We start from the raw sequence: 15,633 nt of genomic DNA, 5'->3' as shown, positions 1-15,633 counted from the left end.
CGGCGCAGATAAATCACACTTCAACAGAACTCCCAGGCACGAGGGCCAAGCCGCAGGCAGGGACGCGCGGGGCCCCGCTGGCACCCGGCAGCTCCCTGGGGACGGGGATAGGGGCGGGGCGGCCTCTTCACTGCGAGCCACACTCAGCACTGGGGACCCGGGTCCCCTCACCCCGGACCCCCGAGAGACGGACCTGGGAGAGGTCCTGGGGCCGCCGGGCCGGACGCGGCAGGACGCGTGTCCACGGGAGAGACGCCGGCCTGAGGCAGCTGAGGCCGTGAATTATTTATCGAGCCGAGGAACCTTAGCTGGGCCCATCTGGAATGGCCCGGCCCGGGGCACTCACGGCCCCAGAGGTCGACTCCGGGCGGCACCGCTGGCCCAAGAAGCCGGGCTGCAGCTTCTCACCGAGGAGAGGGACCCTGCCCGCCCCCCACCCCGGGTCCGGGAGCCTAATCGGGCGTTCTAGGGACACTTGGCACCCGAGGCCCCCGCCTGGCGGTGCTCAAACGGGCACTTGGAGAAAAGGAACCACAAGCCCCGCCATGGGGGGGCGGGAAACTCCGCGGGGGCAGGACCGAGCCAGCACGGGGACTTGGCACCGTCCCGAAGCTCGTCACAGCGGGCGACGGCCAGCGGGAGCAGGAGGACGGCGGACTCTGAAAGGGCCTCGTGGCCACTGCGTGGGGACTTTGGTCATCAGGAACTTCTGCGTTGGGGCCCACCCGGCAGTGCTCAGGGCTTGCCCCCCGGCAGAGCTCCTACACGGCTGCAGGAACCCCACCCAGCGTGCCCTTCCAGAGGGAGGCGCTGGCCTGGCCGTGGGGCCTGGGGAAGCCCCTCAGAGGGTATCCCGGCCTCCAGGCTCTCAGGGCCAGCGGCCAGCTCCCTCACCCGCTCCCGCAGAGGCCCCACCCCTGCCAACTACCAGGGCTCCAACACCTGCCCACTGTCCCCCGTCTGCCTCACGACCGGGGCCTGGGCTGCTCAGCCTCGGGCAGCCCCGAGACTTGGTCTCAGCTCGGGGACGGTGACCCATCCAGGGGCTGGACCCCCAGGGACCCCTCTTTATAAGGGGGAAACTGAGGCTCAGAGCACGCAGCTCTTCTGCCAACACAGAGAACACGAGAGCGGAGGACCGGAGGGTCCCTGGGGGCGAGCTGGGCGGGGCACCCACACGGACCCCCGAGAGCGAGGAGGAAGAACTTTCTAAAAGGCCAGAGAGTGCTGGGAAGAACTCGGGGTGCCCCTCGCCGGCTCTGTTATTAACACGAGAGCCGAGCCCTGGCCTCCCTATGGAGCACTGGCGGAGGAGCCGAGGGCCCGGGCACACCCCACCAGGCAGGTGGAAAGAATCAGCCAGTGCGGTACCCGCGGCCGGAGCCCCACTGGTCACTGATGGACACTCAGTGCTCTGGGCCTGGTGGGCTGACAAGGCAAAGGGCGCGCAGACTGTCTCGAAGGCCAACGCCGTTTCCCCCGAAGGGGTGAGGCCCGACGGGGGCCGCAGGGGGGGCTGGGGGCCCTTCTGTCTGCTGCGGGGGTCCCGGGGACGCCAGGGCACTGCTCTTTTAACTGGAAAGTGGGCAGAAGCCAAAGACTTGGGGGAATCTGATCTAAACAGGCTGTAGGTGGGGTTTCTGACGTCTTACTAACCCCCGCACGAGACAGAGGCGTGAACACACACACACAGACACACACAGTCACCCATGCAGACACGCGCACACACACACACACAGAGTCACCCATGCAAAGACATGCGCGCACACACACACGCACACACACAGTCATCCATGCAGACACTCATACACACATGCAGTCATATATGCACACACACACATGCAGACACGCAGACATGTATGAACACAGACGGACGGGCACCCCCCCCCCACCCCAGCACTTGTGTCCTCGCAGGGTGGGTTTCTGCAGCCCCAGCTGGGATGGGGGTGGCGGCCACAGGGCCAAGGCAACTCCTGCCTCCCGCGCCAGAGCTGGGGACGCCCGTGCTCAGGCCTGGGCGCTGGGGTGACGTGATCCCAGGTCCCAGGCCACCCGGAGCAGCTGCAGCCCTGCCGGGGGCTCCTCCCGCCCGCCCCGGGCACTCACTCAGGCCCAGCCTGGGAGCAGCGGGTCCCCGGGAGGGACAGAGCCCAGGGCCGCCCACCCTGTCCACAGACGTTCTGGAGCCCCCCGGGGAAGGACGGTCGGGCAGTGCTGTGTCCCTGGGGCGCGGGCAACCTCAGTGTCCCCTGGGCGTGGACGAGCCCGTGGGTCCCCAGCAGTCAGACTGCACTCGGGAAACACGTTGGCTCCGACGCTGTCCCGCCCCTCCGTCTCCCAACCCTGCCCAGCCCCAGGGCGCCCGCTGGCACCGCCGGGCAGCTCCGCTGACCCAATAGCCCTGGACAGAGAACTCCTGGCCCCGGGCAGGTCGGCAGAACCCCCGGCCCGTCGGTCCCAATCCGTGTTCTGAAGCGGTCAGCAGGGCACCGAGCCGGACGGACGGACGGGCGGGGAGCGGGGCCGGACACACCCGACTCCTCGGGACGTGGGTGTCACCCCACCGGCACAGGAAGCCCCGGCGCCTGGTCCCCGAGATCTCAGCCGCCGGCACCACAGAAAATAACTGAACTCAGGAACCTCGATCTCTGAGCGGGGAGGGGACGGGCCCGGGGCCACACCCGCCGCGGCGCGGGACGGACGGGATGTTCTGAGCTGTCCCCGACTGGAGCAGCGGGGTGACAGACACGAGGGCGTGGCGGTGCCGTGACAGGAAGCGTGCTGGCTCCGACGACACTGGCCCCGCCCCCGCCAGGCGTGTCGGGAGAGAAGGTGACGGGTGACGAGTCTGTTGGGCCCCAGCAGTTCTTTCTAGAAAGCCCTGGACGTGCGCCCGGAGGCAGGCCACGGGCGGGGGCCTGGGATTTCCCCCTTTTAGTCTTCTGTGTTTTACTGTGACCCCTCACCCTGCCAGCCCCAGCCGTCCCACGGTCGACGCGCGCCATGCTGGCGTCCCCCTTCAAAAACAGAATGAAAAGGTCTGCGAGTTTATCACTGGAAAATCGGAGTAAGAAATTCTGAGTAGGGACCGAGTGATAATAACAGCAGGGAGGGTGTTTGCCGTGCATACCTCGGACCCAGGTTCGAGCCCCGGCACCCCATAGGGTCCCCCGAGCACTGCCAGGAGCAATTCCTGAGTGCAGAGCCAGGAATGACGCCTGAACAGCAGCAGGTGTGACCAAAAAGGGGAAAAAATCAAATTCTGAGTATCCCTTAAGCACAAACACCATGATTAGTCCAATTCTTAAAGAAGTTAATATTTTCTGCTCACCTTTTTATTTTGGGTGGGTGGGGGGGGGAGTGGTTTGGGCCACACCCGGGTCGCTACTGGCAGGCTGGGGGACCATGTGTGATGCTGGGAATCGAACCCGGGCTGGCTGCACGCAAGCCAAGCGCCCTTCCTGCTGGACTATCGCTTCGGCCCCACTTTCTCTGTTTCTTTTTTTCTGGGAGAAGAATCTGCCCAGCATGAGAGTCAGACCCCGAATCTCAGAAAGTTGAAAAGCAAACAAAACACACAAAATAAAATAAAGAGAAATTCCTGCATCACGGAAGACGGAAACTTCAGAGACTAAGTCACCCACGACTTCAGTGCCCAGCTGAGAAACGAGGAGAACAAACCCAGAATCAACATAGGTGGGTCCAGGATGTGGGGCGAGGGCAGACGGAGGCCCCAGACCCCCGGCCCGCCAGATCCCGTCACTTCCCTTCAGGGAACGGAAGGGGGCGCACTCGGCGAGAGACCAGAGGACAGGAGCGGTCACTAGTTTGGTGGAATTAACCAGTGGCCCCACCCGGGGGGCTGACATACACGAGTGCCCCAATTCCTTCAGAGAAATTAACATTTCAATCCTGTTTTTATCTAGAAGTCATTAAAGTGTGCACGATGAGTTATTGGAACTGTAGCAGCGAATTAACTCTATTCATCAAGTAAGTCCAAACACTTGAGCGTGGATCTGTAATGAAAAAATAGCTCTACATTTCTATCTCTCCTCATTAAAGTAAACCAGTTTTCTCTCTCTCAGTATATAAAACTGTCTTCTCCCCCTGTAATTTATATTACCATAAGCCGGCTCACATTCTAAACTATTACATGCCTCCAATTAATTTTTGCAGCTTTTGCCTGAAAATTTAATGAGATCGTAGTACGCTGCCTGCTGACTCGGGACTTCACGTGCTCAAACCAGGGTGTCGCCGCAGACTCACCTGCTCGGGCCGTGTGCACGGAGACGGGGCCTGCACCCGCTCACTTTCCTCGTACCCGACTCCAGGTTTCTTTTATTTTGCTATTTTTTGGGGGGGTCACACCTGGCAATGCACAGGAGCTACTCCTGGCGGTGCTCGGGGGACCATACGGGATGCTGGGAACGGAAGCCGGGCCGGCCGCATTCAAGGCAAACGCCCTCCCCGCTGCTGCACTATCGCTCCAGCCCCTGGACCCCATCACGGCAGAGGGCTCCCAGACCCCGAGGGAGCCCCCAGGTGGGGCTGGGACCGTGCTGGGCACCGTGCAGCCGAGACCACGCGTGACTGCGTGCGTACATGTGTGAGTCAACTGGGAGCAAGTACGAAACCGTTGTCCAAAGCCGCTGCTGGGGCAGGGAGGGCCAGGGCGGTTGTCCAGCGGGGAGGGCGTTTGCCCTGCATGCAGACAACCCGGGCTCGGGCCCCGGCATCCCGAATGGCCCACGAGCACTGCCAGGAGAGATTCCTGAGCACAGATCGTGAAGGAAGCCCTGAGCACCGCCGGGCGTGGTCCCCAAGCGAAAGTGGACGCCAGGAGAGCACGCAGCGCAGGCCCCTGGCCCGACCCACAGCGCCCTCCGGCCCCACGCCCTCGGACCCTGCCTGGCAGGAAGGGGCCCCGAGCCTCCTGGACACGGCTTGGTTTCCCGGGAGATCAAAATAGGGCTGAGAGCTGGGCAGGCACGGTCAGTGCCAGCAGCAGTTCAAATCCCACCTCTGCCAGGAGCCAAGAAAACTCCCTCAGCTCCGTTTCTCAGGAAAATGTGTCCCAGCCCGGGCCGTGCGCCTGAGACCCCCATGCTCAGACACCCATTCGGGAGCACCCGAACACTACCTCCCGCTGCCCAGAAGGCCTGCTTGCTGGCCCCCACCTCTGACCCCCGGGGCCCCGCCCACCGCACCACAGCCCCGCCCACCGCGCCCCGGAGCCCCGCCCACCGTGCCACAGCCCTGCCCACCCTGCCCCAGAGTCCCGCCCACCGCCCCACCCACCGTACCACAGCCCCGCCCACCGCGCCCCGGAGCCCCGCCCACCGCACCCTGCACAGCCTTCTGAGGCGCAGCCCTGCAGGCTGGGACCCCCCTGCTCAGGAAGAGATGCATCCCTCCCGCGTCCCTTCTCGCAAGCCACCCCCAGCCCCCCTCCGTAAGGAAGATGAAGTGGTCAGCTGCCAAAGCCCCCGCCAAGGACAGGCAGAGAGGGCAAAGCTGGCCATCGGGGCTGCTTCCAGAACCAGCCCGACCCCCCACCCTGCCCGACAGGGCTCCCCTCAAACTGCTCCCGGCCCCCTCCCACCGCCAGGCCTGTGTGCGTCACGCGTGGCCCCCGCAGACTGCCCTCTGCGGAGCACTACGGCAAGCGCAGATGCTGTCCCGATCTCAAGATTCCCAAACAGATCAATTAGCGTATTATCAAGAATCTCCTTCCATTTTCTCCTGGCGGACCATAAAAGCCACAGCACAATGCTCGGTCTGAAACTGACAAGTGCCGGGTGCAGGCAGCCCTATTAAACGGAGACAACAGCCAAAGAAAATGGTATTTATAATGATTAGCCCCTAATTAATTCTAAGAGGAGAATGTCAAAAGCTATAAATCCATTTCTTCGGTAACTGAAGCTCCACATCACGTCAGACGCCCACGCGGTGAGAAGGCCCCACAGCGCCGGGAGGACCCGGTCACAGGCGGACCCACCGGCCTCCAGAACCAGAACCAAAGGCCCCAACAAATACGCTTTAAACACCGCACATGTGTGTAAATGGTGTGTGTGTGTGTGTGTGTGTGTGTGTGTGTGTGTGTCCATGTATGAAGAGAATGCCAAGACATTATCCTGGGGTGACTTTAAACATGTTCTTTACCTGTGTGCTTAGAAAAGACCCTTTGGGGAGCAAGAGAGGGAGGACACGCGCTCGCCATGCACGCAGACAGCCCATTCCGTGTGGTTCCCGGCACCTGTGGTCCCCAAATATCCCGGCAAAGGTCCCAAGCACTGAGCCAGGAGTAGCCACTGACCACTGCCAAGTGCTCCTTAACCTCCCTCCACACAAGAATTCATCCTTCTTTCAGAAAGAGGGTGAGAACGAACAGACAGGGTACAAGGAAGTAAAACACGAAACCCAAATTGGTTTAACTGATGCAGGGCTCTCTTCTTCCCAAACCCTCCTTAGATTGCACATCAAAATCTGCATTTAAATAGAATATTTTTAACAGAGATCGGAGGTCTGGGGTGCGACGGTGCATTTTAAACAAGACGCAGCATTTGAAATTTACGAAGTGGACTACAGACTCCAAATTGTCGGCGAGTAGGACTACTTTTTACTAAATTCTCCGGCCCCGATAGGTGTTTCTTTTACGGCCAGGACTGCTAATAAAAGCAATGTGCTATTCCATCACGCCAGCAACGGAATCTCGAGGAATATCAGAGCCGGCCCGGCCCCGGCCACGCAGCCGTGACTCGGTGTGAACCGCGAACGGTCGGAATTCATCAGCGTTGCTTGTTACAAATCTGCATTTTCAGACTTTGCCATAAAATGCCGGCGTCCAGACCCGCTGACCCGGCTCTAACGGCCTTTCGTGTCAAGTGACCGTGCCAGCCGCTCGGCCATACAGCCCGTGCGCGCCCTCTCTGTGCGCCCCGCCACACTCAGTGCCAGGGCAGACCCCGGCACCCTGAGTCACTGGCCAGAGCAGGGCCCCAGCTGGGGGCTCGCGGGAAACAGGCCTCAGCTCACCCACAGCAGGGGCCAGGCCGGAACACTCCCCCCTCAGTGGACACACCCCGCAGGGCCCCGGGCAGAACCGCCCCAGCCGCCCGTGGGGATTCCTGTGCACCGCCCAGAGGTCTGCAGAGCCAGCCCGCGCCCGCCTGCTGACCGGGAGATCCACACTGGCCACTCTGGGGCCTCCGGGGACGGCCACCAGGGGCCCCGCCTCCCCAGGACACAGAAGGACAGCCTCATGCTCGGTCAAGCCCAGTCCTCCAAGGGTTGCCTGGAATCCCCGCGCCCCACGGGGCCTGCCCAGGAACCCGGCTCAGATCAAGGTCACGGCCCGGCTGCAGGCACTTCCGGCCCATCCAACCCGCTGTGGCCTTGGCGGCCAGACCCCACCTCCCTCCCGCACCAGGCAGGAGGACAGGCAGCTGCAGGGAGGCATGCCGGACACAGCCCCCCACGAGGACCCCCGCGGCTCAGGCCCCCGCGGAGAATCCTGCACGGATCGATCTGCACCGAGAGGACGCGGCCTTCCGCCGTCATCAGGAAGCAGCCTCGCGCTCCAATTGAATTAGGGAGAGCAGGAGCGCCCGGGGCAGAGGGTTTTAACCGCGGGGCCTGGGACCGGCAGGGACACAGGCAGGAAATAGCTTCCCGGTCTCCAGGGCAGGTGCGGCGGGCGCGGGCAGAGCTGATCCACAGCCATCTGTCCTCCGGTCCCCGGGGACGGGGCTCTGGACGCTGGCTCCCCTCCCCGCCGTCCTCGGTCATGATCCCCACTAGCACGGGGTGGAACCCGGGACCCCACCCATCAGGCGCCCACGCGGGACCCCCGGTGACGGTGTGTCCTGCCCCCCACCCTGTGGCGGGCTGGCAGCGAGCCCCTGGGCCCAGAGTGCTCCCGTCCTCACATTCTTCCAAACCCTCCAAACGGGGCGTGGAGCCCGCTGGGCCGCCTTCTGCCGGCTCGAGCCCGTGCCCACGCAGTCAGTGCCCAGAACCCGGGCCCCACTGCAGCCGGGCGCCCCCCGCCCCCGCCATGGCCCCTGGAGATTCGAGCAGCACCTCGGACGCGCAGAGTGGGCACCGAAGGCTGTGGCCCGAAGGAGGAGGTCGACTGAAACGTGCGCGGGACCCCCCCCCCCCACCATGGAGGGTCCACCCTTCCCCACGCCAGGAACCAGTTTCCCCCAGTGGGATGAAAAGCCTGAGTGTCCTCGTCGGGGCCGGGCACAAGCAGGAGGCCCGAGCACAGCGTGGGTAATCCCCACTGGGCACCCCCGGGCATGGCCCCAAGGCCAGCCAGGCCACAGAGTAAGGACCCGGGCCCCCAGCGGGCTCCTGCACCCGGAGAAACAGCGTCAAGCCTCCGGCCTTCCCGGGCGGGGACTGAGGAAGAGTCTCGGGGGTGGGCCTGGGGCCGGCAGCCCTGGGCACCCCCCCTCCCCTGCCCTGGCCTGACCGTGCCCGAGCCCACAGAGGTGCGGGGCTGGGCAGAGCCAGACTCAGCCCAAGGAAAGGGGCGAGGCCTCCCGGGGGCACCGGCCGCCCGCCCGCCCCAGGAAACGCAGCTGCCCGGTGCCCGCGGCGCTCACTCGGGCAGGTCCCACCCTGCCCTGCCAACAAAAGCCTCCTTTGAGCTGAACAAAGTCGCTGGACGGAAGAGGGGCGCGGCCACGGGAGGTGTTGAGTTACAGGGAACAGAGACCTTCGTGGACGTGGGCCGGGGCTGGAGGGGAGTCCCGGGACTGGGTGTGGGGACGCTGCCCGCCAGCCCCCGGGCGGGGGGCTCTGCTCGGGACAGGACGGGCCCCCAGCGCGCCGGCCCTTCCGTGCATAATTAATCTCCACGGCCGGCCTCACGCCTTGGGCAGCCCGGTTGCCTTTAAATAGCAGACTGCTGGGAAATTGATTTGTTTGCGCGCCGGGCCTAAGGAAACGGCGCGATGAAATATGTATAAATGTCACCGCGCGGCCGCGGCCCGAGATCAGCACGGAGAAGGTTCCACGGGGGCCCCGCGCGCGCGCACGTGTGGGCCCTGCGAGTTACGCAGCGTTTTCCTTTGAAAGCCTCCGATTTGTCCTTAGCGGGTACGAGTCTGGGGGAATTGTCTTAACTGCTGCGTGGAAAGACTGAGTGGCTAATGGCCCCAGCTAACCAGGAAGACTTTATTTTTAACAGCAGGGGGCCAGGTGGGAGTTGCCAAGTTTGCCAAAAATAAACGAATCCGTCAGATAAACAAAGCTACTGTGTTCAGCTGCGAGCGGTGGGCCCCGGAGACGCGGGGCCCCGGGAGGCGCCCGGGACCAGGCGACAGGCGCGAGAGCGTGGGAAACCTCGCTCCAGAAACGCGTGACACCGGGACCCCGGCCGCGAGCGAGCGAGGCTGGCAGGGCGGGCTTCGAGCCGGTTCCGTTTGTTTTCTCTTGTGTTTGCTTGGGGGCCACACCCAGCAGTGCTCAGGGAGCCCGGGGCCGCTTGGGAACGGGCTTCCCAGGGCAGTGACGGCCTCTCGCGTGCGTCCAGGGGAGCCGCGTTCAGAGAGATGCCGGTCACCCGTCACTGAGCCCAGAGCAGTGCCCCGCCACCGACGGCACCCAGAGAGCCAAGCACAGCACGGGGGTGGGGGGGGAGCAGCCGACCCCGGCTCAATCCCCGCATCCCATATGGCCCCTTGAGCACTGACAAGAATGACTCCTGGGTGCAGAGCCAGGAGGAACCCCTGTGCATCGCCAGGGGTGACCCAAAAACTGAGGGGGGGGGAAGGGGGAGAGGGAGGAGAAGAGAGAGGGAGGGAGAAGGGGAGAGGGAGAGAGGGAGGGAGGGAAGGAGGGAGGGGGAGAGGGAGGGAAGGAGGGAGGGAGGGAGGGAGGGAAGAAAGGGGAGGGGGAGAGGGAGGGGGAGGGGGAGAAAGGGAGGGAGGGAGAAGGGGAGAGGGAGAGAGGGAGGGAAGGAGGGAGGGGGAGAGGGGGAGAGGGAGGGAAGGAGGGAGGGGGAGAGGGGGAGAGGGGGAGAGGGAGGGGGAGAGGGGGAGAGAAAGGGAGGGAGGATGGGGGAGGGAGGGAGGAGGAGAGAAGGTAGGGAGGGAAGAAAGGGGAAGGGGAGAGGAAGGGAGGGAGGGAAGAAAGGGGAGGGGGAGAGGAAGGGAGGGAGGGGGAGGGGGAGAGGGAGAGGGAGGAGGAGGGGGAGAGGAGGAGGGAGGCAGGGCAGGCTCTACAGGAGAATACTCACCACCCACGGGCAATCACAGACCCCCGTGCCCTGGCTGCAGGGAGACAATTCCATCCCCCTCCCCTGGCCCCACTCTGGCCACCGCCTCCCGCCAGGCTCACCCAGGGCCCCCTTGAGGCAGGGCCCCCCCCCCCCCCCGCAGTGTGAGGTGGCTGGCCGGGCCTAGAATGGGGGTGGGCATGGGCAGCCCACGACAGCCCACGAGAGGCCACCCCTGGACACGCAGGGCAGGGCCAGTCTCGCCGTCATCCCCCCCCAGTCTGTCCAAGACCAGGCACGACCCTCCTCGGCCCAGAGACGGGCATGGCTGCAGGTGGCCAGCCCGGTTGACCCCATTGGGAGTGACCCGGGCAGCGGCACTCCCCCAATCCGGCCCCTGCCGAGGGCCAGCAGTTGCACAGGGCCGGGCTCGGGGACAGCCCAGACCCCAGGGCCGGGGTGTGAGCGGCCGCCCGGGCAGGGGCTGTGCTGGGGCACACAGAGAGGCACAGGCCCGGCTGACCATGGCTGTGGGCACCGGCCACACGTGCCTCTGGGCAGGGAAGAGCAGAGATGCCAAGGCCCAGGGGCCGGGAGAACGCCCCAGGCCCAGCAGAGGGGCTGAGTGACCGGATGCTGTGGGGGGAGGGGCTCGGGCCGGGTCCTCCCAGCCTGTGTGACCGTCTCGGCCTCTGAGATGCCCCCAGGTCAACTCCCAGGGCCCCTCGTGCTGCTTTGGCCAGCTGCAGGGGTGGGGCGGGCGGCACCCACGGGGCAGGGGCAGGGGCAGAGGGGTCCTAGGCAGCAGCTGCAACTAGGGAGTGGCCGGGCCGAGACTGGCCCCGAGGAGGGTCCCGGTGCAGGGACAGCAGGCTCCCTCCCAGGGCCACACGGCCCCTCCTCAGCGCTGCGTCCCCACACCCCCCGACCAGGGCCCGGGCGAGCCCAGACAGACCCCCCCACCCCCCAGCAGCGACCCCCCGGCCCAGCTCTGCCAGGGGCCACCCACCAGCGAAGCCCGGAACACACGTGTGCCAGAAGCGGCACACAACGGGATCGTCAGATCGTCCGAGCAGGTGCACAGGAAACCGTCACCAGAACATGCGTGACGCCACTAATGCCAGCACCGGACACTGATCCCAGATGTCCCCAGGGCACAGGACGGGGCCCTCAGGGTGTCTGGAGGGAGGGAGGGGGGAAGGGAGGGGGGTGAGAGAGAGAGAGATAGAGAGAGGGAGAGAGAGGGAGACAGGGAGAGAGGGAGACAGAGGGAGGAGGGAGAGGGAGGAGAGGGAGAGGAAAGAGAGGGAGAGGAAAGAGAGGGAGGGAAAGAGAGAGGGAGAGGGAGGGAGGAGGGAGAGGGACGAGAGGGAGAGGGAAGAGAGGGAGAGGAAAGAGAGGGAGGGAAAGAGAGAGGGAGAGGGAGGGGGAAGGAGACAGAGAGGGAGGGAGAGGAGAGGGAGGGAGAGAGGAGAGGGAGAGGGAGAGGAGAGAGGAGACGGAGGGAGAGGAGGGGAGGGGAGGGGAGGGGAGAGGGGAGGGGAGGGGAGGGGAGGGGAGGGGAGGGGAGGGGAGAGGAGAGGAGAGGAGAGGAGAGGAGAGGAGAGGAGAGGAGAGGCAGGCCCGTGTCCCCGGCCTAAGCTGCTTCGCCCTCCCCAAGGTCCAAGCTGCCACATGGGTGTCCCGGGCCCTCCTGGTCAGCAGGCCAGGCCAGGTCCACACAGCCTGACCACCCTGGGTCCCTCAGGGCCGATGGGGGCGCAGGGCGGGGGAGGGCACAGCCGCCTCCTGCCACGGGGAGACAGCGACACTCCCAGGCTGGTGCTCACGAAGGAGCATCGCACCCGCCTTTTTTCTTTTTCTTTTTGGGTCACACCCGGCGATGCACAGGGGTGACTCCTGGCTCTGAGCTCAGGAATCACTCCTGGCAGTGCTCAGGGGACCCAGGAATCGAACCCAGGTCAGCCGTGTGCAAGGCAAACGCCCTCCCCGCCGGGCTGTCGCTCCAGCCCCAGACCCAACATTTCTAGTGACCCTGAGCACACACCGCCTGGCCCAGCCCCACCCTGGGGTCAGTCAGTGGGCAGGAGACGGAGCCCAGAGGCAATCTCGCGGGGCTCAGAGTAGCTGCGATGGTGGCAGAGCATGCCCAGGGGCCCAGGCCCGTGTCCAGCAGACACTCTGGACAGCAAACCCTAAGCACGGAGCCAGGAGCACGGAGCCAGGAGCACGGAGCCCCAAGCATGGCCAGTAGGGCCCCAAACCCAAACAAGTAAATGTGACACTGTCAGTTTCAACAAAACCTTTAAAAAAAAAAAAAGATTAAAAAAAAAATCATCTCTGGCCAGTTGCCGCTGAGCATCGTCGGGGAAGGTCCAGGTTCTGGGCCGGGGCTGGCGCGGGACCCCTGAGCCCGGGCGGGCAGAGGGCGCCACCCCAGCGCACAGTGGGCCGGGGCGCGCCCGCACCCTGCCCCCCCCCAGCCCCCGCGCGGAGCCGCCCAGCCCCCGCGCTGCCAGAGCCGCGCAGCCATCTGTCACGGTCCTCACGCCACAGGGGGAGGCGGGAGGCGGCCGCCCGCCCTGATTCATTCTCATTCCTCGTAATTAATACGGCGAGCGGCCCTGACATCACTCCCATCCCGCCCGAGTTTCCTAGGAGTCGGGTTCCGCCGACTTATCTCCACGGCCGCCCCGGCAGAGCCCCCGTCCCCGGAACTGGATTGCTCGGGACTTAATTACTCGTCTTTTGCTTTTGAGAAATGAAAATACCAGATGCAATTAATTGAAAGACAATCAATAGGCCCCTGCAACGAGCCGGGCCCAGGGCCCCCCGGGGCTGGCATCCCCCACCCCTCCCCCCCGGGGAGCGAGCACGCGCAGACTCACCGAGAGGGCACCCCGCGAGCCTACAGCTCCCACGCCGGGCCGGCCGTGTCTCCTCTGAGGGGCTCCAACTTCATTGGCTCAAGGCCTCAGACGCGCCGAAGACCTGCAGAGGCAGAGAGGCTCAGTGAGGCGGCCGTCGGCACCCACCGTCGGCACCCGCCCTCCTCTCCAGCGCCTTCGAGGCCCAGCTCCCGGCGGACGAAACGGTTTCGCTCAACACACTGTCTCGCTCTCGCCACACGCCAGCCCCGATTAGACAGCAGAGCGCCAGAACAAACGGACCCCTTCCCTCGACCCGCACCCGGAGCCACGTGGCCAGACCCTGCAGGGGTGGAGGGGAGGGGGCACGCGCCCACCGTGGAGACACCACGGACTTGCTTCCCAGCGCCAGGTTCCGGCAGAGGGACGCACGACCAAGACCCGGGGGCCAGCGAGGGCGGGCGGAGGGGCTACGGGATCACCCACGGCCACACACACAAGCCCGGGCCTCGCAGTGCCACTGGCACAACTGCCGACACCGGCCACGGCACCGGCCGCCCGGTCACGGGAAGCGTCTGCACCCGCCACCGAAACTGACTCCTTGGTTAAGGATTCAACCCCGACGCTCGGTGAAACCGCACTTCCTCGGCGCGCCACGGTGAAGGGCCACGGCCTCCCTCTCGGGGGCACGGGGAGGGAGCCCACGACGACCTCCTCGCTGGCGGAACCACTTCCGGCTCCAGAAATTGGTCCTGCCACCCCCAGGGGGCTCCCCGGAGCAGGCGGCCAGCCGGGCCAGGGGCTGTCGGCTGTGGCTTTCCCACGGGCGGGCAGGTGGTGAGGCAGCTCTGGGCCCGGACAAGCCAACCTCGAGTGTGTGAGTGTGTGTGTGTGTGTGTGTGTGTGTGAGTGTGTGGCGGGGGGCAGGAGGGGACAGGCCTCCTGCCGAGGCCTTTCCGCTCCAGCGAGCCCCGCTCCTGGGATGCCGGTCACTAAAGCAGCATGAAATGACCGTCGCCGCTGCTCAGCTGCCCTCCCCTCCCTCGGCCCTCAGACCCGGGACGGGCAGGGCGTCACGCAATTTCTCTCCTCTGAAAACAACAGCATGGGACGCTTTCCCCCCCCCACACACACACACCCCGGCTCCTGGAGGGCCCCGGGGACGAGGCCAGAGAGCAGGACCAGCGGCTGCCCGGACGGTCCTGCCCGAATGTCATCTGCAAGGAGGTGACGCCCAGCTGGAGACCAGCCCCGGCCAGGGAACCAGGGACTCGGCCCCCAGGGCCACCGAGACCAAGCACCCCGGGGCAGAAATGGATCCACAGGGTGGGGGCCCACGAGACGGCACGGTGGGGAGGGCGCTGACCCAGGTTCAAGCCCCAGCACCCGCCACGGTCCCGCAAGCACGGCCAGGAGTGACCCAAGTTCAGAGTCTGAAGCCAGCCCTGAGCACTGTTGGGTGGGCCTTCCCGCCCCCCCCCCCCCAATAACCCTAACCCTCCATACCCGGCTTTCCAGCACCAACCAGGTGGGAGGAAGAGGAGACACAGCCCCCGCTGCGGCCACCAATCCCGCAGCCCACACCGCTGGGCACCCACGGCCAAGAAGCAATCCGAGATGGGGAACTTCCTGCGAGAACTCTTACGCGCCCTTCAAAACCCATCCCGCCAGCTATGCTCAAGCACCTTCTCAGCCGGCTGGACGTGCCGTCGGGCCCCCGGCCTCTGAGCTAGGAGGGTCGGACACGGGGGCTGAACGCCTCCACCTTAACCGCCACAGTCCAGACTGGCCTGCTCCCCACGCAGCAGAGAATGAGGCCTGCAGGGGCCCGGCACAGTGGCACTTGCCTGGCACGCAGTGACCCTGGTTCAATGCCCGGCACTACCTACGGCTCCCCGAGCACTGCCAGGAGTGATCGCCAAGGACCCTCACGTATGCCCAGAAACTTAAAGTAAACCAGGAGCTGCACAGCAAAATTGAGATCCCACATCTCGAACGGCTGGGCCTGGGCTACCTTCTTGTGTGCAAGGCTCTGCAGGCAGACAAATGCTCGTGGAGATTAGACGTATGTGCACGTGCATGAACACACACACACACACACACACACTCATGTAAGCTCCCCAAAGAGAAGAAAACTACACTCGCATTGCCTTTGCCAAGTATTTCTTCTGGAAAGGAACGGAGGGGGGGGAACTGTTCGCTAAGTAAAACTTCACGACCCCGAAGAGGATTTCATTTTTTATTTCTTTGGCGGGGGTGTGGGGGAAGAGCGCCCCGCGGTGCCCGTGCAGGAGGCCTTCCCCCAACCCCCAACCACGCTCTCCGGGACGACCTGAGGCACAGAAACGCCCCCCCAACCCCCCCCCCCCCCGGACGCGGGGGCGGGGCTAGCCTGAGCCGAACTCCAGCCTCAAGGAAGCCCAGCGTGTGTGCCGCCCTGGCCCGGCCAACCCCCCCCCCTGGCCGGCCAACCCCCCCACCTGCCGCTTTGCGGTCAGGTCGCTCAAGGCCCAAACAACGAAAGTCAGGAACAAGGGT

The 15,633-nt window shown here is 65.0% G+C and overlaps 1 protein-coding gene across 3 annotated transcripts in view; it reads right to left on the bottom strand.

Annotated features, from left to right (window-relative positions):
- The window catches only part of CTBP2 (C-terminal binding protein 2), a 66,743-nt gene that overhangs the window by 22,878 nt on the left and 28,232 nt on the right, over positions 1 to 15,633 (bottom strand). For all 3 annotated transcript variants that reach the window (XM_055118742.1, XM_055118740.1, XM_055118741.1), the window contains exon 2: positions 13,117 to 13,219. The gene's annotated coding sequence lies outside the window, so the exon portion shown is untranslated. The remainder of the gene's footprint in view (positions 1 to 13,116; positions 13,220 to 15,633) is intronic.

Source organism: Sorex araneus, chromosome 11 (assembly GCF_027595985.1).
Source record: "Sorex araneus isolate mSorAra2 chromosome 11, mSorAra2.pri, whole genome shotgun sequence".
Lineage (NCBI taxonomy): Eukaryota > Metazoa > Chordata > Mammalia > Eulipotyphla > Soricidae > Sorex > Sorex araneus.
The sequence above is the reverse complement of the archived record's forward strand: the minus strand, read 5'-3'. Positions and strand labels throughout refer to the sequence as shown.